The sequence below is a fragment of the Zootermopsis nevadensis genome, unplaced genomic scaffold (genome assembly GCF_977971745.1).
Source record: "Zootermopsis nevadensis isolate Lab colony 2312 unplaced genomic scaffold, Znev_1.0 Znev_ptg000010l, whole genome shotgun sequence".
NCBI classification, from domain to species: domain Eukaryota; kingdom Metazoa; phylum Arthropoda; class Insecta; order Blattodea; family Termopsidae; genus Zootermopsis; species Zootermopsis nevadensis.
The window spans coordinates 14,536,675-14,563,371 of record NW_028259142.1 but is presented as its reverse complement, the minus strand read 5'-3'; the positions used below and the strand labels follow the sequence as shown (position 1 = coordinate 14,563,371).

The 26,697-nt window shown below is 39.8% G+C and overlaps 2 protein-coding genes across 9 annotated transcripts in view; one reads left to right on the top strand and one right to left on the bottom strand.

Annotated features, from left to right (window-relative positions):
* The window catches only part of LOC110841472 (C2 domain-containing protein 5), a 199,345-nt gene that overhangs the window by 19,876 nt on the left and 152,772 nt on the right, over positions 1-26,697 (top strand). Inside the window, exon 1 of one of the 2 annotated variants that reach the window (XM_022087060.2) lies at positions 17,675-17,842. The exons of the other annotated variant lie outside the window; for it this stretch is intronic. The gene's annotated coding sequence lies outside the window, so the exon portion shown is untranslated. Of the gene's footprint in view, positions 1-17,674; positions 17,843-26,697 lie in introns of those variants that run through there. 2 annotated transcript variants of the gene reach the window in all.
* Positions 1-26,697, bottom strand: part of LOC110841474 (smallish) — a 139,869-nt gene that overhangs the window by 25,923 nt on the left and 87,249 nt on the right. For all 7 annotated transcript variants that reach the window (XM_087346557.1, XM_087346558.1, XM_087346556.1 and 4 more), the window contains one exon: positions 6,597-6,651. The gene's annotated coding sequence lies outside the window, so the exon portion shown is untranslated. The remainder of the gene's footprint in view (positions 1-6,596; positions 6,652-26,697) is intronic.

Below are 26,697 nucleotides of genomic sequence, written 5' to 3'. Positions count from 1 at the left end.
TTTCATTCCTCTGCCATGTATGATACTTCGTGGGGAAAACCAAATTACTTGAAGAACCTATCATGCCCATTTTACTTCAAATTATTTTGTGCAGCGGTAAAAAAATAGGGCTTCGATCATGGCCGTCTTCTGCGATGAGCCATGGCCCTGATGATGGAGACAGCAAACACCTCTGAAACGTCGGTACACAGCACAACAACCTAGAAGACAGCCATCTTCATACTGAGAACCTGAAATCTCACTTTACAAGGCCTCCAGCTCCACTTTCGAGGCTCAAGATGTCAAAATGTTCTCAGAAACTCTGGTTTCTACCTAAGAGTCGACAGGCCGTTACAACCCAGCAGACAAACATCAGCACCAGCGTATGTTACTGATCCCATAACATTACGATGTAAACAAATCAATCGGAATACATTCGCCTTGTGTATCTCTTTAACTTAAGCGACAGAACTGCAGAGTCTTGGCCGCAGATCTGTTGATTTCAACATGGAAAAGGTCTAGGAAGCTGAGCGACCTTGCCCAAGGCTGCAGCAACTAGCAGGATATGACGTCTGTTGGAGGAGGAAGACAAACTGGGCTTCGACTGCACTCGGCCCCTACACAGTTTTTCACAATAGAATCACGCTGGCAGGAGTACCAACGATACAAGGGCACCGCTCGGGCATTTAAAAAATCCAAGCGAGACGACGCACTTGGAAAGAGGAACTCCGGGCTAACATGAACGCTTCCAGGTACCCACGAGGTCGTCGCTTTATCAACTGCTCAGTAATGTAGCGTCAAATGACAAGATGGTGGGTGAACTACGAACTGAAAAGCTCGTGCAGCGAAATGTAATCGCGGTCAGTTTTTAAAATATCATTCCAGAATTTAAAGGACTAAGAAAAGCTTTATTTTAAGGATAAAGATTTGCACTTTATCATTTGCATTGGTTGTAGTGTCCAAAGGGAAGATGATTGTAAATAATCAGCTGAGAAGTACGTGGAAATGGTCGTCGGATATTTTAATATGTTATCCCGGGATCTGTCTGGATGGACCACAGACATAACCACAAAGCCGGTCTCCAGGTTGAGAACTTAACGCGGCACTTTGCTAATACAAATCAAGAGACTACACTGGTTGGAATTTCTGAAAGAAGAAAAAATATTATTAATGGATATCATCACCCACGACCTGTAGTCTCTCCTGTTTCTGGTTTTCACAAACATGTACAATTCTGCGACATATGGCGGCGGATGTTTTAACCCTTTAAAACCGAGTAACTATTCGTTTTGTATAATTCTCAGTTTAAAAAGGGAGTATATTTCCTTAAACAGCATTAACAACATTATATTTCCATGGTGAAGTGTGTCGTGTTTCCTTTGGGATACGGACTGGGTTTTAAATATTATTTAGAAGAATTTCGGTATTTCAAAGGGTTCACAATCAGCCTTTCTAAATGCTTTGTAAAAGCAGACTCGGGTTTTCTAAAGTTTTCATGATGCTACCGCGGACCTCAATTTCTAGTTACATATCTTTCATATTTTTTTTTTTACCAAAGCTTGTACTACTTTTATGAACGCACGACACAGGATGCAATGTTGCTGCCAATCATTTAAGGATTTGTACTGATAAAAATTTTCCTTTTTCTTTGGCGATACAGCCCCTGTTCTGACCATAGACTCCTCTAAAGCAGAGATTCAACAGTGATCACTAGCAGATACGTTGTTTCATTTTTCGCTGGCAATTGTTATCTGGAATTCTTGAGATGACTGTACAACAAACCCCGCCCTCTGAGGTGCCCCAACCGAACGACCTTCACATCCGACTGCTGCTGGATCACCAACCATAACAAAATACGAAGACTACAGCCCGGGCTTTCTCATTGCACAATCCGTTGGAAAGCAACACCTGCCTCCTGAGACCTTCGTCTCATTTCTGGCATGCGCACATGCGAATAGACAGGATTCCATAATGGCAGAACACCGGTTTCGGACTTTACGGACCTTCTGACCTAAAACATCTTTAATTAATTTGGGCCGGTAAGCATCACATATAAATTCCGTAATAATGTAATTACAGTATATACTGGAACATAGCTAGATAAGGGATTGGCCCACGTTAGATTCCTGGCATTTTGTAGCTATTGTTAACCATTGCACAGGTTTTACGAGCTAAATAAAAGCTCCTAAAAAACTTAATATGGATATCTTGGACATGTGAATATCCACGAATGTGCATGTTAGGAAATAAGGCAGATGAAGTAGACGTGAACTATCGATACCGAAATTAAAATGAATATGTACCAATTACTGGTCCACGATAACATTATAAGGAATTTAAAAAAAAAAAAAAACTGGTTATCATCTGAAAACATTAATTTAACTGCAGGTTAAACCTAGCACGAATGTATAGAGTTTATTAGGGCCTAAATACAAGAAACTACCGACATAATCAAAATACTGGTAAATTGTTCGTTGTACGATCTTCTTTAACGGAATGCGAAGATTCGCTACTGGTACTGTGTTCGCAAGAGTCCATGTACCCTATCCTTAGCAAAACTGTTCACGAGTCACCAAATTGTGTTGTCATTAACTTGTAGCTGAAAGAAGTCATCACAAGTTAATCCTATAGGCTAATATCGTACAGAAATGGTCGGTTTTGCAACTACGCGGCTCACTTTTTGGGAGACTTGAACATACCCGATGGCAACACCAAAAGATCTCTTCACATGCGAAACAAGGCTTCTCTGCAGACCGAGGTGTAACAAATCTAGGAGTGCTTTCGACCTTGAAAAAGCATGCCTAATATTTCTGTTAGCTTTCTGAAATTCTTACCCACTTTCCATAACACGAACCGAAATAACAAGGCTTCCTTTCACCATTCACCAAAGTGCTACTGGTGCACCCTCTAACACGTCCTTGCCAATGAGGGGGAGGGGTACGCCACGATCGATACACGCGACAGATGCAGAAGAAAAGGCAGGAATCGGGGACTGTTTCCTCATAGGCTCAGTGCTACAAACGCGGTTACATCCGTCAGCAATGTTTTTTATTCAGGTTCAGAAGCCAATGAGTGTTCGCTGGGAGCGCTGTTTTCTTCGTCTTATATCCTTAAAACTATTTTATACCAATAACAATTAAGACTGAGCAACTTTTTCACAAAACACTCTTTATGCTTACGTTTGATTTTACTTTCAAACTGTTAAATGAATAAACCCTTCTGTTCCTTTATGTAACCTAAAGGTTCATAACTGATCACGAGAGTTCGCTACTGAACCCTATCCTGTGACAGTTAAATCTAGTCCACATCCTAACGCCCTGTTTATTTACTATTCAGTTACTGTTATCAACCCATCTACGCCCATCCACCAAATGAGGTTTTCCAAATTAAATATTGGTGCAATTCTCAGTTTCCCCGTGGCGAGGGACAAAACACGAAGTTCCTCCACGTAATTGTCTCCATCAGTCCATCGTGTGACTTTCCCTTTCTCAACAATTTGTTCTCAAAATCTGTTGTTCCCTTTGAAAGCCCAAGTTTCAAAGCCTGATAAACAACAGCTAAAAGTGTGTATTTTAACCTTCGGATCTCTTTACATGAGACTGGACGTGAAAAGATGCATAGAGAAGGGTCGGCTCCATGCCTAACCTCTGAAATTGAACGACCATCCACAAGCGTGACTTGTTTTTCAAATATTAGCAGCTACTCTCCAAACCTCTCTTCCATTTGCTGTCTCAGAACGCGTAATACTACGGTGATACTGGGCCCACTTCTGTGTGTCAAGGTCAGGTTCACGCGACGGCCGCCTTGTCCATTTTACTTACTGGACAACAGGATCAGTGAAGTTCTATATCCGGGCGTGACGTAGTGGCGAGTACCCGGCAAAGCCAGAATTAGAACCCGGTCTTCTAACGTGTAATCTGCCATATAGCAGGGGCTATGCCGGCTCAATAGATACAGCACGTCACAATAGGCTAGTAACAGCACACAGCAGATGGGCGCGGTAGTGCCCACATCGCCTAACATGGTACAAGGTTACATACAGAACGGGGTTCTTCCCTGACCTCTTGGACCTCTCACGTCCTCCACCTTTACGTTTTTGCATCGAAAAACGAAGCAAGAGTTGCAATACTGAAGGATGTAACATTCGTACACCGAGCCTTTGCAGGCGGACAAATTGGAAGGCCGTTATTTCTCGCGTGTTGGCGTTTGATATCATTACGCCCCAGCCTCTATCTGCCCGTAACTTTTCATTCTGTGAAAGGATTTTCGTAAATTTGATCCTTTATGAAAGAAACTGAAGAAATACATAGCAGACCCTGTTTAGATCTACTCTATTCATACAGTTACTAAATCAAGATGGTCTGATGGGTGGAGTGTATAGCACACATGTATAAAGCAGTAAGTTAGGTCTGTATGCGATATGTTAGTTGAATAACGTATAAGAAAAGAATATCTGGAAGAACTAGGTGTAGATGGGATGGTAATAATACAAGGGATCGTGCAACACATGGACAAGGCAGTTGATTGAAGACGAGGCACACCTTCGGAATTTTATTTAAAAGCCCACTAACCTTTCGGTTGTTGGAACACGCAGCCTACATTTCTATCCAGCTGAATAGCTATAATAATTATAAACTATTCGTATCAGTTATCCTCATTGCTTAATACGTTTCCGCGGGACCCTCATACTTTGCTCTGCGTAATAATATTTCTTTATAGCTGTTTTATCAAACACTGACGCACAAGAACGACAATAAGTTAAACAAACATGAGATAGGGGAAGGAAATGGACAGTCACCGGATGGACTGAGGGCGGACTACACCTACATGATGAATGGATTTGTGCATGTGACGTCATCCGTTTTCTCCCTACAACTTAATACCTTGAACCAGTAAGATAATTTTAATCTCTTAATCTTCAAATATGAGGTTGCGAAATGAAGCAAATTGTTATTCCTATTTTTCAGTGTGAAATGAGAACTGGTGAACAGATAATTCGCACTGACTGGTGGCAGAATACGAAGGTTCAACACTGCTAGTAACAAATGTAGCCATTTCACATAATCTCATGTCAGTCAGTTCTATCAGCAGTTCTATCAGCCTGTTATCCACACAATCTACTTCTCATCTTTGGATTAAGTGGTTGAAAAATTATTTAATTTGTTCATTCATTCCTACAGTCATCTGTTCAGCCACCATCCGTGTTTAGAGGAGTTCACTTCACCTGACGATGGTTGAGTAACAGCAGCTTCCCACAGTTAGGTCTGTATTGGACATTCTCGATTGTTTGAAGTAAATTTAATATTTACGCCAGACACGGTCAACGTTTAAGAGGACCCGGATCGCATCTAGTTTTCTCATCACGGCCTCGGATCGTGGACAGTGTCCAACACGGGTTAATTGTGATGTAACGAATCACGCCTTGGTATAAATCCTTATAAGAATACTTAGCTTCCACATTAATTCATTGCGTACGACTTTTCTTCAGTTTATAAGTCATCCACAAACAGGATTTAACAAATATGGCTGTCTTCTGGGCTGTAGCGCCGTGTTGTCTGGTAGAAGTTTATCAACCTTTCAGAGGGCGATAGCCCTGATAATGGAGGCAGCAAGGACCAAGGATATTCGTACTCACCGCCGTGATAACCTCAGATGCTACTTAGGATTTAACAAAAGCATCAAGCGAACAAAACGAACAAGTGCCATCAGAAAATGAGTCGGAGAAATGCTGTTCACGGACGCCAAATGTCTGCAGTACCACAAAACAAAATCAGTCCAGGAATTCTGGGGCGAACATTAACCCCTAATCAAAATAATCTGTGATGCTGAGCTCAGTACATTGGAACATGAAGTCATGACATGTCTAATTGCATCTGAAGACAGGAATACTTCCACAAGACGCGAAAGTGAAAGCCACAGATCCATGCTTTCTGATAACACAGTGCAGCAATCTTGATACATCTTGCAGTAGGCAATATTCAGATCGTGCACAGTATTTAAGCTTATGGAGTTCTATGTCTGCATCTAATAAAAATGGAAGTATACCCGAAGAAGTGTCGATTTCAGGTTTTCACAGCGGCGAGTATGAAATAACTGTCTTTTAGGTTGTTGCACTCGCAGAAACAGACCGACTTTCAAAATATGATTATTGCGTCCATTATCAGGGCGATGATTCATCGACAGATTACATGGCAATAACCCAGAAGACAGTCATCTTAAAAGTCAATTAGCTTTTAAACCGTTTCAGAATAACTCATTCATGCCTCCCTTCATTTGGGCATGAGCATGGTTGTTATACGCGTTCAAATAGGCTAGTCATGGCAGAGATGAATGAAAAGTTTTGGTTGGAAACCCTAGAAGTAAGAGACAAAGACCTACGTGTAGATGGGAGGATAATATTAAGTTGTATTAAAAGAGCATGTTATGGGTTGGACTGGATTTATGCGACTCAGGGCAAGATCCAATAGCGTGATCGTATGAAAACGGCAACGAACTTTGGGTTCAGTAAAAGGCAGAGAAGTTATTGGTCATATGAGCGACTATTAGCTTCTCAAGGAGTCTGCTCAGTGGAGCTTGATGCGTTTTACTCCATAAGTACAGTACGAATGCGAACAAACCTGGATGACTAAGTATGTGAAACAAATGTTTGGCTCCTCCTTTGCTCGAACACGCCTGAAACAAGCAGAGAAAACAGCATTAAACAAAAGGTCTGCAAAATAATAAAAATTAACATTTATACATGAACTCATGCGGTCTATTTTACCTTCAAATATTCCACCCCATATGATGAGGCTAACATTGACAACTACAATATTCTATCAATTTATGCGCACAGATTCCACTGCGGCATATTCAAACCATGTCCAATTTGTCAGTTAGGCCTGTCACCTAAAATTATCCCAATGTCACCATGTATACGTGGGCTTCTCCAGCAGAATGCCACGTGCTCTAGTGACTCATTAGTTATCGCCATCAAGGCAGACTTGAATGTACATTTCGCAATGACGCCATGCTGTTACACAATCTACGAAGAACTTAACGTAACGGAAGTTTCAAGACTCTAATAAGTTGCGTTAATTTTGCTCCTTATCGAAATTTACCGCAGCTGCAATGTTAGTATCACCAATGGCGAGAAATTACAACATAGGGTTGGTCCCAAATGTGGTGATACCCTAATCCATGAGGTAAAATTTGCTGTCCGCGAGCCACATTCGGCTTGACACCACTTGTAACTAGGTCAGCGAAATTACTTGTTAATTTGTTACTGTTTCTTCAAACTCACCTAGTTTCTTTTCTCCGAAGAATCTGAAAAATATCGTGGTTCTTATCTTGTCTGCTGCTTTACGTTTAAGCAACAAACATGCTGTTTACTTTAAAACCCCACCGTATAATATAAGTTTTCCAGGTAAAAACTGTGTCAGATACGACAAGAGTTACAAGATGGTGCAGGAGAAAATTTAAAATAATACGTAACTCTATTGTTATCTGAATTCAATTCAATAAAATTTTTATTACAGTATATACACTATGAAAATTTGTTATTATGAATAAGTATCGTCAAAGATGGCGAGAATTGCCAATTAGTTTTCAAAAACAGTGCCAGGAAGGGCTTCTTGGTCCTTGGGTCCAACGGGAAAACTATAGTGGGTCGAGGGAAGAAATAATTGGGTCACTCCTGTCTAATCACTGATTAATTCCTTACATGCTTCATAACAGGAGTGGAATTTTAAACACATTTAGTAAATAGCGTTATTGTGACACTCTGTGTACGGAAGTACTGCGATCTTAAAGGAATGAACATCGAAGTTCAGACCAACGCTTAACAAAGTTAGAGGTTAATAATGTTCAGGAGTTATGTTCAGTTGGTGAACATTTCGAATGTATGCATAATCGCAGTGGGTATGAATGTACGTAATATATTGCACTGTACCGTAAATACAGTTATATTAGCAGCAGCTGGAACTGGTCTTCATAACCAGACTAGTCTCCAGTCCGACCTCTGGGTGGGGCTTCTTCGGTGCGCGAATTACAATACCAGCTACTGATGACCCTAGCGATAATTATGAAGAAGATGCACATCACGAGTAGAGATAGCGTCGAAGTTCATTAATTCGTGACGCTGAAATTTATTTGCTTGATATACTTATTTTATTATTCCTTTCCATGTTAGTTTTTAAATAAGCCTCCTTCATCATCGCCCTGATGATGGAGGCAGCACCGCAGAAACGTCGATAAACTTTTATCAGACTACACGATGTAGCATCTCAGAAGACAGCCATGTCATACTCGCCGCTGTGAAAACCTGAAATCGAAACTTCTCAGGTATATTTCCATTGTTGTTAGGTGCAGACATCGAAAGTCGCAGCTGGGTAGTCTGAAATTATATGTTGTATCTTGAAGATCCTGGTTCGATTCTTGATCCAAGGCGTCAACGGATATAGAGGCGCTTTTCATTTCGACACGAAACGTGCCTAAAAGCAATTTAATGCTATGATGCGTGTGTGGTTAGGTTTTATATTTTGGAGTGGATTTATTATTTGAACCAAATAGGCGCACTTTGTAAGTAATAAAATCTCTGATGACGGAACCCGAAGGTTCAATAGCGTTAATACCACAACACGCCACTGGAAACTGCCCCCAACCATTTCCGTTTAATTCCCACTGTAGTTGGGCAAGTCCGTGGATCAAGCCCAGACTTATTTTCATAAGATAGAATCTACACGCCCAAAATGGAGAGCAGATTCAAAATTGAGGTTACATAAACCGACTACGGTTAGCAATCGAGGTTGATGGAAATTTCCACTGAGGGTGCCTTTGTTCGCCTCATCCCCTAGTAGAACGTTTGTCTTCTTGGAATGTTACAGAATTACGAAATTGCCACCCTCATCTTTTGCCAGCCAATGGGAGTTACTGTCCCAGTTTAAACTAGTCAGTGACACAGCGGACGCACTTCCACATCGCTTGGAAGAAGTTCAGAATATAAAAATTCAACCTAAATTTCCCAATAAGTTTTTAAATATTTAACTTCGATTGTGCGTCGTATCATAACATTTTATCGAAATTTATCTTACAATGACAGTCCAACCTTTGGTGTAGATCTTCATGTTGTGAACTTTAAAGACGCTGTTCGTGTATTTAAAACTGCCACGTTACTACAAATAATAATCAACATTATAAAGCCATCAAACCTGTACACTGCATTCTGTATCCCTGATAAGACCTCATGCGCCAACTGCTCACTAACCAAACCCGAATTCACACCCGTCAGTCTTGCAAACGACAACTCTTCGACGGTATTAAGGACGTTCATGTAGATCTGTTTATCTAAGATTTGGCCTAATGTTATCCTCCAATATCCTTATTTGCCTTTCTAATGCCCGGTTTGCAATAAGTTTCCGCACCAACATTTTTTATGCATTTCTTATCTCCTTCTTACCTGCTGCATGTCTAGCTCGATCTCACCGAGGTAGCGCACTTTGTTACAGCGAAGACGATTAAAATATAATGATCCAATCGTACATGCACTGAACGCGGAGTCTTGTTTTGGTCATGACCTATTATTCACGTCTCCGCATAAGGTATGGTAATACCTCTGTTTAACAAAAAGCGTGCATATAGGCTTATAGAGAGGACTCCCCCCCATCCCCCATCCCACTTGCCCTTAAAGGGCACACTTCCAAGGAGAACATGATCTGGCATTCTGACCGGCTGATACAGACACTTCGCTTCCCATCATATCTCATGCAACAGTCTATCATTATCAACGATCTTAAATTCCACATATGAAAAATGGCGTATTTTCATATATTTCCTTCAACGTGGTTAAGGTCATACCGAATTTATGAGATGAAATTATTTACATATTTGTAAGTCTATACACACTGCAGTTTTCTTTTGTTATTGAGCACTTAATATTATTTAGCGTATTTACGTTACACTATAAGATAAGATAGGTCACGTCATCCTATCCGTGTCTCTGCTCTGGTAACGGAAAGGAAACAAAACTGAAAATGTCTACTACTCAGTAGAAATTTCTCGGGCTACAACGTTATTTTTACTTTAAAAACACAAGTAGGCTGTGTTAAACAGAAACATATGTGAAACGTAAATACTTTCAGCTCTATCTTGGGATTCTGTTGTACGCAAATTTTGTTGTGCTCTGAAATTCCCAGTCTAAAATAGGTCCTATAGGTTGTAGAATTTAATTTCCAATTAAATGAATTTCACAACAAAGACAAAGCATATTAAAATGTTGCAATTTTAGGCAAATGATTACGTTCTTAAATAAGCCGAGTTGCTTTATGCGGTTACCTAATGGACCTCATACTGAATTTGAGTATCATCTAAACTTTGTTTCCATGGTCTGGTCTTAGGAAGATATTTTCTCCTTCTGCGCCTCATGGATCAGAGGAGGCCCGAGGTTAGCGACCTCTTCTATGTTCAAGTATACGACGAAATGATTGTTGTAATAGGAAGTTTCCTATAAAGCTGTAACTTTCATTTACAGTTTTACACCAGTGCTGATCAATCGTGGTCTGCTGAACGCTGCCGGCCTGTAAATTCTACTGTAATTAGGTTGACACTAAACGCCCTGTTTCACAACAGCTGAAAAATCCTATTTTACAACCAGCATCCTCATTCTGAGTCCGTTTCCTTTTAATTTCCAAATGGTTTGTGATGAATGATACCACATTCTTTGCACAAAGTCTCGCCAGGCACGTCATTATAACTCCGTTATATAACAACGGAAAATTTCTGACAACTTTGTTATTTATACGGGTTCTCGTTTTACTTTTAATTTCGAAAGTTCTGTTTTCAAACGTTCAATCACATTTCCAGTTATGGCGAGAAGTCTGGATTCATATCATCTACTGCATTTACAAATTTAAAACACATTGACCTCTCATCAATTTTTAAATACACAATCCTTCTCGCTACTTCCATTATCTAAAAATGTAGCGTGACAAAATGATAATCTATGGCTCAACGTGTCAGTGGTAAAGGAAGGCCACCTTTAGTTCAGTGTAACACAATAAAGTAGTGTGAGCTGGATACATGTCATGCCGTTAAGGTGGGCAGCCTGAGAAACTTTTATAATTGACAGATTATAAAACTTACTACTGCTTTAAAAAGCAGCTGTGAAGGTAAACAGTACAGTTACTTTATAATTAAGAGGTTTTATTTGGCGAATTTACATGCACAGGTTTTCTTTCATATTTATTATTCAGCAAGGATGTAAACTGGTTTTAAAAGCTTAGTAAGCCGAAGTATGCAAGCAAAAATTTTACGTACAAACCACCTTATACGAGGTGCGATCGGAAAGTTTCAAGACTGTGTCAATAGCGGGCGAACCGGATGTAGTACGAGCTTCTGCCGCTAAGGGGTGCGGCCTACATTCATAGTGAATCAGTGTGCCAGCCGGCATCATCGAATTAGCATTTGTTTCTTAGTTACGGGCGTTTTGGTAGTGCATTACACCGACCCTCCTGCGATTTCGGAATGGCGTGTTCATCAAATTTTGCCAAAGACTCGCCAAAACGGCTACGGAAACCTATGAAATGCTAAAGCAAGCATTTGGGGAGTCCGCAATGGGTCGTGCACAAACTTTTGTGTGGCATTCACGTTTTAAAAATGGCCGAACCTCTGTCGATGATGACGAGCGTTCTGGACGACCATCTTCGAGCACAACGCCCGAAAATGTTACGAAGATTCGGCAGGCCATTCACGAAGATCGACGTCGTACCATCAACGACTTGTGCGACATTGTTGGGATAGGCTATGGGACCTGTCAGCTGATTCTAAAGGAAGAACTCCACATGCGACGCATCATGACAACGCGCCAGCGCACACCGCCCTCAAAGTTCGGCTGTTATTGGCCTCAAACACCATGGCCGTCATCCCGCACCCTCCTTATTCGCCGTGTGACTTCTTCCTCTTCCCAAAGATGAAAATTCAGCTAAAGGGAAGGAGATTTGAGACGACAGAAGAGATTCAGGCAGAATCGCAGATGGTGCTTGGCAGGCTGACAAAGAAAGATTTCCAGGGATGCTTCCAGGCTTGGCAGCGGCGCTGGGATCGTTGTGTTCACTCCCAGAGGAACTACTTCGAGGGTGATGGATGAATTTAATACCTGAGATAAGTGTACGGGTTTTTATAGGCGCAGTCTAGAAACTTTCCGATCGCACCTCGTATGTGTATGCATTTCTAATTAATTATAATTTATAACAGTGTAAAAATGAATATGTAGGTTAAAGCAATGAAGCTAATTTACAATTAACGACCATTTAAGGTCAGATGAATTACTCAGAAATTTGCCCTCATACTTCCCAGGTTCTGCATTCGATTCTCTATAAGGTCTTGACCGAACAGATGAAAGCCTAAGCTGGCCTAACAATGGCAGTAAAGAGGCAAAGACATACAGCACAGAATTTTCTATTAACTTTTTCTAATAACTCTAAAATAGCCTTGTATTTCAAGGCATGTACGGTTTTGATTCTATGTGAGAAGAATTTACAAAATGTCTACAAGAATTAATAGATTCGTAACAATTCTAAACTGGAACAAGATAGGGAGCTAAATCCGTAAAAGCTGCAGAAGTGTAAAAAAATCTTTTTAAATAAAACCAAGAAGCATGCGCAAACATTTTATCGGAAATATAATTTGTTATACACCTGTATGACACCAGGTCTATTATTGACTTTGGTAGAAACCAGCAAGGTCATTAAGAGTGAAATTTATATCTGTTAATTACCTTATGGATATTACGCAAACTTGGCCTATATTTACAACCATATGTAAAATGAAGCGATAATAATAATCTGCATGCGTTTCTTATTGCATCTGATCCTGTTTTGTTCTTTTTTCTACTACCCACAATATATGTCGTATAACATCAGAAATTTTGTCAGTAAACACTAGGTACAAGGCAAGTCTTAGTAATCGTATGTAAAAGGTCAAGATGTCGATTATATAGCGAAAAGGCTCGCTCATAGCAGAGATGCTAATGTAGCAATGACCTTTCAGCGCAGACGTACCAATCCGAAGACGAAAATATTCATGACTACCACTGGCTCAAACTTCTGCAAGCTTAAAAAGAACACACTAAAACTAGTTGCCTGTATATTTTATGTATACTTTTCTTTCGCCCAATGTTCACCATTGCTCCATATTTTGGTAGGATAGCATAGCCGATTTCATAATAAAAAAACAGTCTATGTCTACCACTGTTTCGTTGCTTGGCAACCTTTTCAAAGCCCTGTTTAAATCATGTTATGCAGAACCAGGTCGGCAGGTAATTTAAACTTGGAATATATATTTCAATACTATATAAATATATATGCATTCATAAGGCTGTCATGATAAATAAGCAATTTCGTTACTTCAATGCTGTCCGTTTAAAAATGGTGAAAAGCTAGGTATTTTATTTTTATTTTCTTCCTACCATTTTGTAAACTTCCTTCTGGACCTTAGTTATTTTTCCGTAAATGTCTAGTCTTCGCATCCTCCAACCACAAAAATGGGAACAAAGACAATTTGTTGTTGGTGCATTTCATGTATTAATCAGCCATGTTGAACGTATTATACAGTATTATAACTGCTTGAAAGACAATGAAAAACAATGTAATCGAGGGAAGGATCGCACCTAACATGATTGTATTCTGGGTTGTCGTCTAGTAGAATTTCACCAACATTTCAAAGATGATGGAAGCAGCAAGGACCTCTGAAACGTTGGTAAACTTCGACCAGATTGCACGGCGAAACAACTCAGAAGACGGCCATCTTCAAATTCGCCGCTGTGAAAACCTGAAATCTCGCTAAGTTTCGTGCTGTTTATATCCTCCATAATTTTTATTACTGCCAACTTAGTTTTGAGGTAAACTAAAATTGCCTTCAATTTTTGACTTCCCATCGTGCAAGTGTTTATGTGCAAACCTGCTGAGACCCACAGCGTTTCCAGCTGTATACTAGACAGTCTAGATTCTAGAAAGCTGTCGAGTAAACGGTCTGGCGTGAAGAGTGCCAGAGTTAACAGGCAAAAGGTAAAACCGCATTCCAAAGTAGGGTGCTGGCCGGCAAGCTGGCTAAACTAATGACTGGGCCCAAGGGGAAAACACAGGCCCCAGTTATTTCCATACACAACAAATTACTGTGTTTGTTACATCTGGCTTTACCATTAGCCCAAGGCGGATGACCAAAGGCCTCGTCTACGTGGCTGTCCAGTCATCTTCAGAGTATCAGGTACTTTATCCATATAAAAACTAAACTTATAACTTTTATACCTGTTGAGATTTGTTTTTGTTACTTGCGTATATAATCGCTGGCTTTTGTAGGTGAGTGTAATGAATTATAGATTCAAGTACCATTTAATGAAAATGTAAACAAGGTAAATTAGAGGTAACCGCCTTCTGGATTCTTTAGCCTTGTGGTCTGGTAGAAGTTCACCGATGTTTCTGAGGTGCTTAATGTCTCCACCATCGCCATGATGATATAGACAGTAAGCACATCTGAAACGTCGGTAAATTTATATCAGACTACACGGCGAAAGAATCCAGAAGACAGAAATATTGATAACCATGCTTTGATGTTTATAGTCTGTGTTCATTTTTGTCTGTCCAATAGTAAGTTTCCTGAGATGGAAGAATTTGTCACAAATGGACCTAACGTTGACAAATGTATGCCCAAAATAGTTTAACAGACTCCTGGCACAAAATAGGGTGAGGCAGAAAAATAATTAAAGATACAAAGTACGAAAAGAGACCATGATAAAAAGGAAGAAACAACGAAAAATCTAAATCTGCACTATTCAGTACGCGGATGCACGTACAGCATAGTACTACGTATTATTTGTGTAATAAACAGAGATGTAGACGGAATGTACTGTGCAGTAGTTCTATCTGGATGTAACTACCGTACCTGTTTCAAACGGAAGCTTGCCAAATCAGTTCCCTTTGTGAATTACGTCACAAGCAAATTTTACGGCACTGCTTTTAGATCTGGACTGGAGACTCTCCTTACCCTCCTATAGTAGGTCTGTGTTTGATTCAAGTTAAGATTAATATAGCTTTTTATTCTGGGTGGTGTGTTTATAATTTGAAGATAATTTCAGTATCATGCTCCACCGGATCTTAGCATTAAGTTTCGTTGGCAAATTTAAAGTCCCCGAACCGATACAGACACATGCACAAAGAAAACAGATTCTACGCGTGTGTAGCAAGTAACATAAGACAGCTGCCGTATTGTAGAGGTCCCAGAATCGAATTCCTGCCCCGAAGCTCTGCTGTCTTGACTGAGCTTATTTCTCCCAGGCACAAAAATGCCAGCTCTTAGTCAAACTTATACAGTTGACATAGCGTCGTTATATAAACGGATAACACACACCCCGTGCTGCTTGTTACGAAGGATTTCATGTAAGAAAACTTTAAATAACAAAAGTGTTTATAGAACCAATGTCCTCTCAGTGCACGACACGCAAAAGAATTGGAACTAAATAACCATAAACGAGCTGGTATGAGTTATATTTATTTAAATTTAGAAGGTAGGAACATATCGTGTTAGCCAGAAGTAACGGCAGCTACCTTGGGAGCACGGCGTCTGCATCGGAAGGCCACAGTTCCAGAAATAAGAGATCATGTGTGCAAAGTACGACGCCTACCTAACTAATGGGGTATTTATCCGCTTTGTTGCTATTGGCCGTGTGATGTTGAGTCATTTTGGTTGAGTATGTATGAGTCCGCTTCTGGCAGCGACCGTCTGGCATGTATTCTCTAAACTATTTACAAGTTCGCTTAATTTTCATGAGAGAGCAGAGACCTTCAAAATACTCCTGAATGCCCTGCTGGAAATAAAAGAAACCGAACTGCGTGTGGCTAAACTACTGAATATAATCAGTTATGCCTATTATTTTGTATTCCTGCGAAATATGGACTCTCCGATTTATGTCAGAGGTTCGTACCCAGTTCAAATCGCGGCTGATGTTACAGGAATATCAAATATTCGCGGTAAAAAAGCAAGAATGGATTTTACTTTATACAGGACATCTGATTTAACCGGATGTCGTTCAAAGAATTTTAATATGACTGGAATACCAAATTTGCCGTCAGTTTTTGCAGGCGCAACGGTGCAAGTTAGAAAAGGAGAATAAATGTAACTTTTATATTTTACGAATTTTTTTACAAATTTCGCACATATTATGGAGCTGGAAGAACATATTTTTAGCGTGTTTGAAAATATGATGCTAAGCAGGGGCTGATCATTCATGTTAACCGTGTTAGCCGGGCTAACACGGTTAACACTGGGTTGTGACTGGATTCAGCTGACTCACAATACACAATACTGGAAAATCGCCCGTCAATAATCGGGAAGATCTAAAAATCGTACATAATAGAACATTTTTATTGAAAAGTCTAACAGTACCCAATCTATGGATCACGCATGATCACCAACCAACATATATTTCAACATATATCGTAGGCTTACATTACATTTCTTGATCAGTTTGCAATACAAAGTCTAGGTCCTTTGAATCTCTGCTATTCTGCCAACAATCAGCAGAGAACAAAGAAAATAATGTTTGAAAAGCAACACTCTCTAAATAAAAAAAATCAATTTCGCTTACTGTCTACATTGTTATTTCTTTCTGTGACCTTCGGTTATGGTGGCCCGCGGTAATGAAAAGATTGCCGACCCTTGCTTTGAAGATGTGATTTACGTCTTCTGAAAAGGGAACATATTCCTTGCAATTACGTTATCAAATTTTTTAATGCACTAGATATACAATGGCTGTATATGAACAGAACAATCCGAAAACTCAGGAAATGATTGACGTATCGAGACAAGAGGCCACATGCGTGTGCTGGTGATTGTTTATGCTTCGTGCGATTTTAAAGACATGGACAGTGAGTGAAATATCGAGATCAGTAAAGGTTAATGTATATACACGCGATTGTTACAAGGCAAAGCGAGAGGGAGGCGATTTTGAACGACGGTAAATTCTGCCAAACACTTTTCTCCAGTCGATGTAACCTCGGCTGGAAGTCTAGAAAAAACATAACGACCTTTAATTCCAAACACGATAAAGTACGGTGTTTATATCATGACTTTGGCATAATTCGTGCTGTTTCTGCCCATCGAAATACCTCTCTTGCCGTTGGAGATAACAATCATTCGCGTTAATTCATGTCACGCAACAATGATACACAATGAACTTGAATCCTGGAACTTGAAGAAGGGATCAGTTTTATAAACTCAGCAGAGATATACCAACTTCCAGGGTCGGACTTTGACCTTCTGACGCCCTAAGCTATGTCAATCAAGTTTAAGAGACCTCAATAGCTATCAAGAATTCGAAATTCAAATCGTACATTTATTATTTTGACTAAAGGGATCATTAAAAATGAACAAAACTGATTTAAATTAAAGAATTATACTAGCATTTGAGGCCCCTCATATCGCGAGGCCCTGACCTGTAGCTTAGCGTATATGGAAAGTTCGTCCGTCAATGTAAACTTCATACAGGATCAATTTCTACAAATGTAAGAAATGGGGCATCAATATGTTTAGTTTTATAACTCGATATCAGCTACGAAGCGTATGATAACGTCACGCAACCCAAGAAGTCAAAGTCTTGATAGTTAAGCCGTGGTACCAGCAAATACACCGCCAGCTGCAGGTAGACATGGAGTGAGCTGTGTGTCCCTGCCTGTGGACCCGTCAGTCTAAACCTGCGTGTGCATGAACAGAGAACTGGACCTAAGGAAAAAATCGTATGGGAAAAGTGTAATAAGAAAGTTTTGTTTTGTATGTGTAAAAACGCAATTCTTCCAAGGACTGGCAAACAATGAATTTATCTGCAGTGGAAATGCTGGTAAGAAAACTAACCACATTATATTAGTAAAATTGATTTATAGTGCTGTAATATAAAAATTGTCGATATTATAATTAGAAAATATTGTAACTTTCAACTTAGTGAGTGATTTGAGTAACTTCACGAAACTGAACAGTTAAACACATCTGCGGAATACTGACGACATTAACAAAACATGTTTTGTGATATTTCGTAACTGTTTTTAAAACACAAGAGTGACACATTATTACAAATACGTACGCAGGCATCACAAAATATATCGGTGGGCCGCGTTTGTGAACTCCTGACCTAAGGATTCTAACCCGTCGTGGAATTAGTATTTTTCGAATCAATATCAAATTACGCCGAAATTCGAACACGAATACTGCTTTGATTTAGCTACTGCAGTTATTGTAAATATGTCAGTACATCGTGATAACTCGCCGCTATTACGACACTAAAATAAGTCCAAACCTAAACTAATAACAAAATCCCATCATTCACCATATTTATTTTTTCGAACTAATATAAAATCAAGATTAAACAGACTTACGAGTTGCTAGCGGCAAATTTCATAATATTATCGCAATTAGACCACGATCGCTCCCTTGCATATCCCTTCCTAGTGATTATTCATTAACCTCGCATCGTTCGACGCTAATAGTCTGATTGCCGGAATTAAACCGGAGATAAATAAAATAGATGCAGTTCATTTATAGAAAAAATCAAAACAAATGCCACGATTGGTATTCAATAAATATGGAATTTGCTTGTCTGTACTCCTCCCCCAGTATTGTCAGGGTGATTAAGTCGAGAAGAATGAGATGGGCGGTGCATGTAGCGAGCATGGATGGGACAAGAGGTGTGCACCGGGTTTTGGTTGGAAAGTCTGAGGGGAAGAGACCGCTGGGGAAACCTAGACGTAGATGGGAGGATAATCTCAGGCGGGATCTATGGAAGATAGGAGTTGAATGAGACTGGATTTTTTTGGCCCAGGACAGGGTCCGGTGGAGGGCTTTGGTTAATTCGGTGATGAACCTTCGGGTTCGGTAAGCCAACTAGTTAGTTAGTGTGAGTTCCAGTTCTTATAACCGAAGATCTGGAAGCCACAGTGGGCTAACCTATACTTTATTATAATTGAGGTAAACGGAGACTGAGTCAAACAAGGATGCTCCAATTCTGCCTTCTGAGACTCTTAAAGATATACACTCCCCCGCCTTCATGCTATGCTGATTTCCGAACTTTGAGAGTTAGTATAATGTTGTTACCACGTTTTGAACTTAGACTTTTTAAAGGTCCAAACACCCCATCTTCTTGAACAATTAGTAATTATGCATTTTTTTTGCTCACAGAACGTATTAAAGGTTTCTTATGATTCTCAGGGTAATCAGCGATAATTTTCGTAAATGCATAGACCAATTTTTCTTTGTATAATGGTGACACGTTGTGTTTCCTTTGAGGCAGGGACTGAAAACTAAATGTTTAAATGTTATTTAGACGATCTTCGACTCCAAAGAGTTCGATGTACACCAATAAGGCCGAATTTGCTGCTCAGTCATTTGATCCCGTCGAAACTCGGAGAAGCCACTGGGCACTTCTTACGACGGGCTCAAGTGTATATAATACGTACGTGGGCCGAGAGTAGTGACGACCCTCCATCTAAATCTGTCACAGTGACTGGCGCATCCCGATCGAATGAGTGTGCGGAAACTATCGCCAATATCCGTAGCGCCATGACCTTTGGCTAACGTGTTTGGAATGACAAAAAGAACTGAGGTGTTCAGCTGATCGTAAGCTTTTCAGCGTCTACTGTCTTCGGTCCCCTAGCATTCGTTTTAGCGTGCTGACAAACTCGCGGGCTTGGATGAGATAATGGCTGTATTTAGAGCAGACCAGAGCGAACGAAATATTCAGTCTGCCTGGTGTCACATTTACACAAAACTTGGACATTGTTAGTAGGCACAGCATTGTTGATTCTTTGCTAATGTTTTGAACCCTCCCACATACGAAACAGAAGTCAGTGGGAGAATATTAAATCTACTTTAAAACTGTTTCTGGCCACTTTCAGTGGTATGTAGTTATTCGTTGACAAATAACGTTATAGAAAACGAGAAAATATAGATACAAAGAAGTAAAGGAAGGAAAGAAAAATGCCACATTTTTGCACCTCAGACAAAGGACAGTGGTGCACTGGATCAACAAGTGCCACAAACCTTTAGAGACTCACTATTTCTCTGCAAAAATAAGTTTGGAAAAGCGACCTAATCACGTGAAAAGATTGTTGTTTTTTTAACCGGATGATTCAATCAGTAACTGGGAACTGTCTGGTACTGTGCAGGAATTCTGTTTACTTTTCAGTACCGAATCCATTCCACAAACAGTACGTGCCATTCTCTTTCTTAGTACATTGTGTTCCAACTATAAAAAAACAAAGATTGTTTTGTGTAATACTAAAGAACTGACGTTTTCATTCAGCATAACAATTACGTGTCACCTTGCACGGACTGAAGGAAGATATACGAAGGGCTGTCCGTAACCATGGCAACTGCGTCTGTGTCATGATACGACGCTCTCGTAAGTTCCGCTACAGTCACAACCTTTGCTCATCTCCGATTCCACTTCTCCGTGGAATGGTAGTCAGGTATCGAGCTGTGAGGCCAGTACCCTCCTCGCTGATTCATTATTCACTGTTTTGCACGTTGCAATTCGCAATAGACCGTTGTTTGGGCCAGATTCGTTATTATGAATTTGAAAGGCCAAGGTACTTACAGGCTTTCGGTATCCGTACCCAGGATGAGTACACTGAAACATATGATAAGAGGGCAAGGTTCTGCCACATACTGACGATATTAAAAATAATTTCTGATATTAGGCAACAATTTTTCGTCACACAAGTCAATATAATATAGAATTTGATACTTTCGCGGCGAGTATAATCAATAAAATCTTCTCGGGCAATCAGCGGCGTCAAATGGTTACCGTAGTAAACCGACGTTTCGGGAGCCTACAATGTCCCCATTATCAGGGTTCTGATGTGACTGGATACCTCGTAATAGTGATAATATTCCAAAACAAATACAGCCCCTACACGGGCCATAGTCTAAAAATTCCTATCTTATATGATCCAGATAGACAAGAGGGGATGAATTGGGGAATATGGAAGTAATTTATGTTTTGGTTAAGTTGTAACTGAAAATGTCATTACCTAAATATCCATTGTCTTAATTAAAAATCAGTTTACGTGATGCACACTACTTGATTGCTGGGCCTCCCTAAGATAAAGGACCACCATTTTGTTAAAACAGAGAACCAGACTTGCAAATTAACCTGTGAGGCTTCTTGATTTGCACAGAACGAAGCTCACTGTAAGACTGGCGCTGCTGAAGAAATTTGGGTAGCCCTGCAGGCATATAATGACCCTTCCACGAGAGGTCATTGTAGCCATGCAACGCTGTTGCTGTGGGGACGGCATTTTTCCATATTTAGCTGTTTCTAATTTCCGGAAATTTATGCAGTTTTACCCTTATTGCGTTGCCTCTAGCTGAAGAAAGAGTTTGCTTCAAGGTACCTGAACACTCACTCAATTGATCAACGTCCACAAAACCCTGTTCATCTCATCCTACTTTATGTTTTCACTCCAGACTTTAACACTGTCTTCTGGTATATTGCGCAGTATAGTCTGGTAGAAAATGGCTGATGTTTCAGAAGTGATTACTGCCTCCATCAAGAGGGCGATGAGCGGTGTGTATTTCTCATTTATACTATGATCCATGGTGCATCGCCCCGATGACAGAGGCAGTATGACCTCTGAAACGTCGGTAAACTACTACCAGACTACACGGCGCAACATCCTACAAGATAGTCATCTCCATACTCGTCACCAAGAGAACCAGATATCTCATCGTGTAACATGAATGTCCCTTTTGAAATTCCAGGCAGCAAAGAACAAATTGATCAGCAAAAATACAAATATTTGAACGTGGGAGATGAAGTGAGTGAGCAGTTTTCATAACGAGGAATGTCTTGATATTGTTAGGACAGTAAAAATGCAGAACTCTACGAAATTATCGACATGTAGTTAGGCCGGGTGAGACAAAGAATGGATACAGAGTTTTAGTGGGGAAACCTCTATTTTCGCAGCTACTTGTAGGGCTGACGACATGAGAGAATGACTTCATAAGACAGGCAAAATCTTACGAAAATATGTTGTGAAGATGGAATTGATTCAGGGTCGATACAGACGGTAAGCTTTGGTTTCTGCGGTGTTGAACACACGGTTAAGGCGGCAACTTTGTTCCGCAGTCCTTAACCAGGCAAGAAGGAACACGTTGCGTGTCATCGCGTCTAGATTTGTTGACGGGGTCCGCTCAGACGTCACGTCCTCACTTCCTGCTCGCCTTGAACGAAGGGGCAGCCCCGGGGGCGGGGAGGAGGGTAACAGCTCAGACAATGCATAGGCGTTTTTCTGGCTTCTCTTTTATTTAAATTCTCCGCGACACCGACATGTCCTCTCGTTGCAGGACTAATGATGGTCAGCAGAGTGAGTTTTATTTTCATTTAATATCGTGTTTTTCAAGTCAGTGCCGGTTTTTTTAACTTCACACTGCCCCGTCGTCCATTATGAAACAACCAACTCGGATAGGCAGGTCTGCAGATAGGGGATGACCAACAAAAACAATAATATTAATGTTCCGTGATGTGGGGACTTTTTTTTTGACAAAGTTAATAATTACTCACATGTTTAAGAAAGCACACGCTTTTATGCAAAAAATACCCTACATTATAATATATCTTGAACCAGATGAATCCATTCCACACCCTGTTCCTCTAAGATACATTTTAATATTCTCCTCTGATTTGTAATGCTGGTATTTTTCAACTCCACACCCATCTACATTCACTGTATTATATGGTATTACAAAAGGAATATTACGTTTAGTGCGTTATTTATTAAACGAGCATAAAATAAACATACAGTGAGGCGATCATATTTGTCCGTCCGCATGTTTGGCCACCGAAGAAACTTTGCCTGACATCGATTAAATTTCGTAGAGGGAGTGTGGACTGTACTTTGGCGAAGGAATTTATTTTTGGTTTCTGTTAATTCGATATATGAACTGACCAACATGCAAATAACTGTTACATTACGTAAAATGTAGACGTTATTAAGAAACTTTTCTGAATCGAAACATTTTTGATATGTGGAATATTAAACGATATAAAAATAAAAAAAATTCTGACTCTGCAAACCCGTTTCTGACGTGGTTGGCTTTGAAACAGCGCAGTGTTAGCCTACAATAATAGATCGTGTCTGGTGTTGATGAACATGCAGCCAGATGAGAGGTGAAGTAGCGAGGAGTGCATCTGGGAAATGTTTACGTCAAATCTGAGTCTGCACCTTCGCACTCTTGATTACAACCAGCTATTAGAACAGTCACAACATTTCGGAAGTCGTTTATACTTCCGTCTTTGCCTGACATGAGGACAAGAGCTTTATAAAATCAACTTCTGAAACGCTGAGGCTTTTTAAACACATCGACAATAAATAAAGTCCAAAAAAATACACATAACTTATAACTACATTTATATTAATTTTATATTCTTTAAATATGATCATTAACTGATCACTCTGTGGTTGACACACAAGAAAATATCAACCTACCAAAACGGTAAAAACTGAGAACGAAGACCCTTCATTTAAATATGAATTTCTGCCATCTCGCGAAATAAACTCTCCTCATTCTACCGTGTTTCACAAGTCCTAATTATTACTTACTGTTACCATAGAAACGGCACTGGATAGGAGATCCGGAACATTTAAACCATTTTTATTTCAGAAACCGGCCTAAATTATTAAACTCATCGTAAATTAAAGTGATACGGTTTTGTCGTCATTACTTGTCGTCCAGTTCTCGTTTTACAGTCAACAAATATAAAGAAATGTAGGTTACCAATGCTCAACAGTCAGACAGAGGTCGATGAAGATGAAAAACAAGGAACCAAGTAGGCTTCATGTCCTATAATACCCCACCAATACGCTCTCCCATAACAGCAACTGAAGGGAGGAGAGATTTTCACTGTAATCTACATCTACATCTACAATCCTCTGCCTCCTACTTCTTCCTAGCTCTTAGAATCTCGAAACAGCTTGTAAACATTCGAGGCCATTGTTCTGCATCGTAAATTTGTCTCTGGTTCAGAGTAGGTCCACTTTTTCAACCCATGACAAAGCGTTACGACCATGGTTGCTATTGAGGAAACATGTAAATTTGGTTCTTCTATAGATTTAAGGTCACTTACTAACTGAAGCTTGTGATGACGCAAGTTAGAATGGAGAGGGCAGCTTTAATCTATTGTATGCCACTATTTTGGTGCTTAGCCAAGAAGTCAAAGTCAAGAAAATGTTTACCCCATAGGATTCAAATCCGATACTTAGAGTTATGATAAATCTCTCGGCAATATCTCTGTGGTAAATACCAGAGCAGGCGACTTATTTGTATCGTACATAACAACTGAAATGCATGCAAATTTTAACTCTTTGAAGCCGAAATTCGTCAAAGTAATAAGAAATTCAGTTCTTACCTCAAAGAAAACAACGCGTCTCCGTTACAAAGATAAAGCGATTAATATCGTTTATAAGGAAATCATCGCTTTGTACTCGGATAATAATACCAAATGTAAAGTTACTGAATGTTAAAGCATGTGGTACATACAGTTACCAGTGGTTTAAAAGTGTTGACTCTCTGACGACGTAGGATATTTAAAGGTAGCTCTGAAGTGAAGCCTGGGAACATTTAAACATTTACATCCCCGCAGGAAGTGAATGAAATAAACATATGATTAAACTTTTGCATTGGAGGATCTGTAATAAGTATGGATGGGCAAATATATTTTGCTAGTACTGATCAACTTCAAAACTAAGATGAAACTTTATCAGTTTTCTTAAAAATAGAGCTCACTGCATACGTGGCACGTGAACAGCCTTTAAGTAGCTTCGGGCCGGAGACTATCAAAGACTACAAAGTGACATGTCTTTTACAGATTTATTTTTGGTGGTATTGACGAATGTAGCTTACATATGTGATACACGATAGTTCATTTTATAAATTCATTGGACACAGTGAAAGAGAATGAACGTATAATGGAGAGTTTGTGTCTGTCTGTCCGTTATTCTTCTTCTTTGGAACTACCCTAACCGATATTGATGGGGCCAACATTAAAAGTTGTCGGGAGAATTAAATTTTGGAGAGTATAAATCATTTATACAGCCGTGATGCCGAAATTTTAGTTTTACCAAATGCATCAAAGTAGATCTGTCGTACAAGGCATTGATGTATTACATAAAATACTGTTTCTGAGCGACAAAATAGTGGTGGCTATGATCGTATACGTATCGAATCTGAGACGGCAAAACGGAGAACACTGGACGAAAGGATTTTAAGGACAACAAACAACGAATAAGACAAAAATCCTGTACAGTATCCAACCGTACATGGACCGGAACACCTCATTCACTAAACTGGCTACGGGCTAGACCAGTGGTATTCAACCTATTTTGTTCGCGTACACCCAGATATAATTTCTCTTCAACTTTCTACCCCCAAAGTTGTTGGTGTATAATTCAAGTTATACATAGTATATAATCTACATCTACAATAAATTCAATAAATTACATTACTGATTATTCAGTGTTTATCATAAAATAATATTTTTTTTTAAATTTTATGTACCCCCTAAGATGTCTTCGCGTACCCCCGGGAGTACGCGTACCCCAGGTTGAATACCACTGGGTTAGACAACCAGGGTTCGGTTTCCGGGGTCCACCCAGCTCCTTTTTCCCCGGGGGTTAAGATACCAAAAGGATAAGCTGACTCACTTCCATCTAAAGCTGAGGTTAAGAATTAATGGAGCTTTATAACAGCTTCCCCATACAGCTTTATGTCGTGCTGTATGCACACGGACATCGTCAATGCAGACATTGGCTGCTGTGAGAGTCTTTCCTGCACTCTTACAAAGTACAAGGACACACATGCCTAATGGTTGGACTTGTACTCATTTCAAGAAAAATAAAAGACCTTTTAAACCTGACACTTATTTAAGCTTCTATCAATAATAGCAGCACACATAACACCACTCACAGGTACGAATCTACAATCGCGCTAAGAGAGATTTGTTGCAGAACGCTCTACCTTCACATAATAAAGCTTTTAAACTTCTGGTGATGGATGACCTTCTACATGAATGTTATATGTTTATTCCAACGAGTTCTCAATTTTATTTCTTTATATTACGCGGTTCATCTTTTATGGTCTTATTGACCCTGGCTTCTGTTTAGTGTCTGTAATCTGAATACGTGATTAAGTGATCATACCATTAGTTAAAGGCGAAGGCTGCTTTAGTCATTATAGCAAACATTTTTTCTCACTCAACATCACGTTTCTTAGTACAGTTACGGGTGCTTTTAAAGCATTATCAGTAAAACCAGATGAAGACAGGAATGTCCTGCCATCAACTTCGGCTCACGTAATCGGTGACGGCCACGGAATAATACAGACCGATTCACTTTGCGATATGTTAATGACTGACTTTTAATGCTATTCTGTATTCGAGATTCTGCGTCACTGCTATGAAAGTATATATGGATTATGGGAGTTGCAGGCATTGAAACGTATCCGACTGTTTTGTTTCTCAGTCCGTGTGTCGTGGACCCCTGGCACGACTACACTCTTGTCAATAACTAACAACGCGTGGTAATATCAGTGAGATTCCTATCACCTCGTTCAGTCGTGTCATGGGCATTTGACTTTCTTATTTGTTCAATTTTTTTGCTGCCTCAAGTGTCGCATATTTCTTTGTATTTGTTCTTTCAGCCTTTG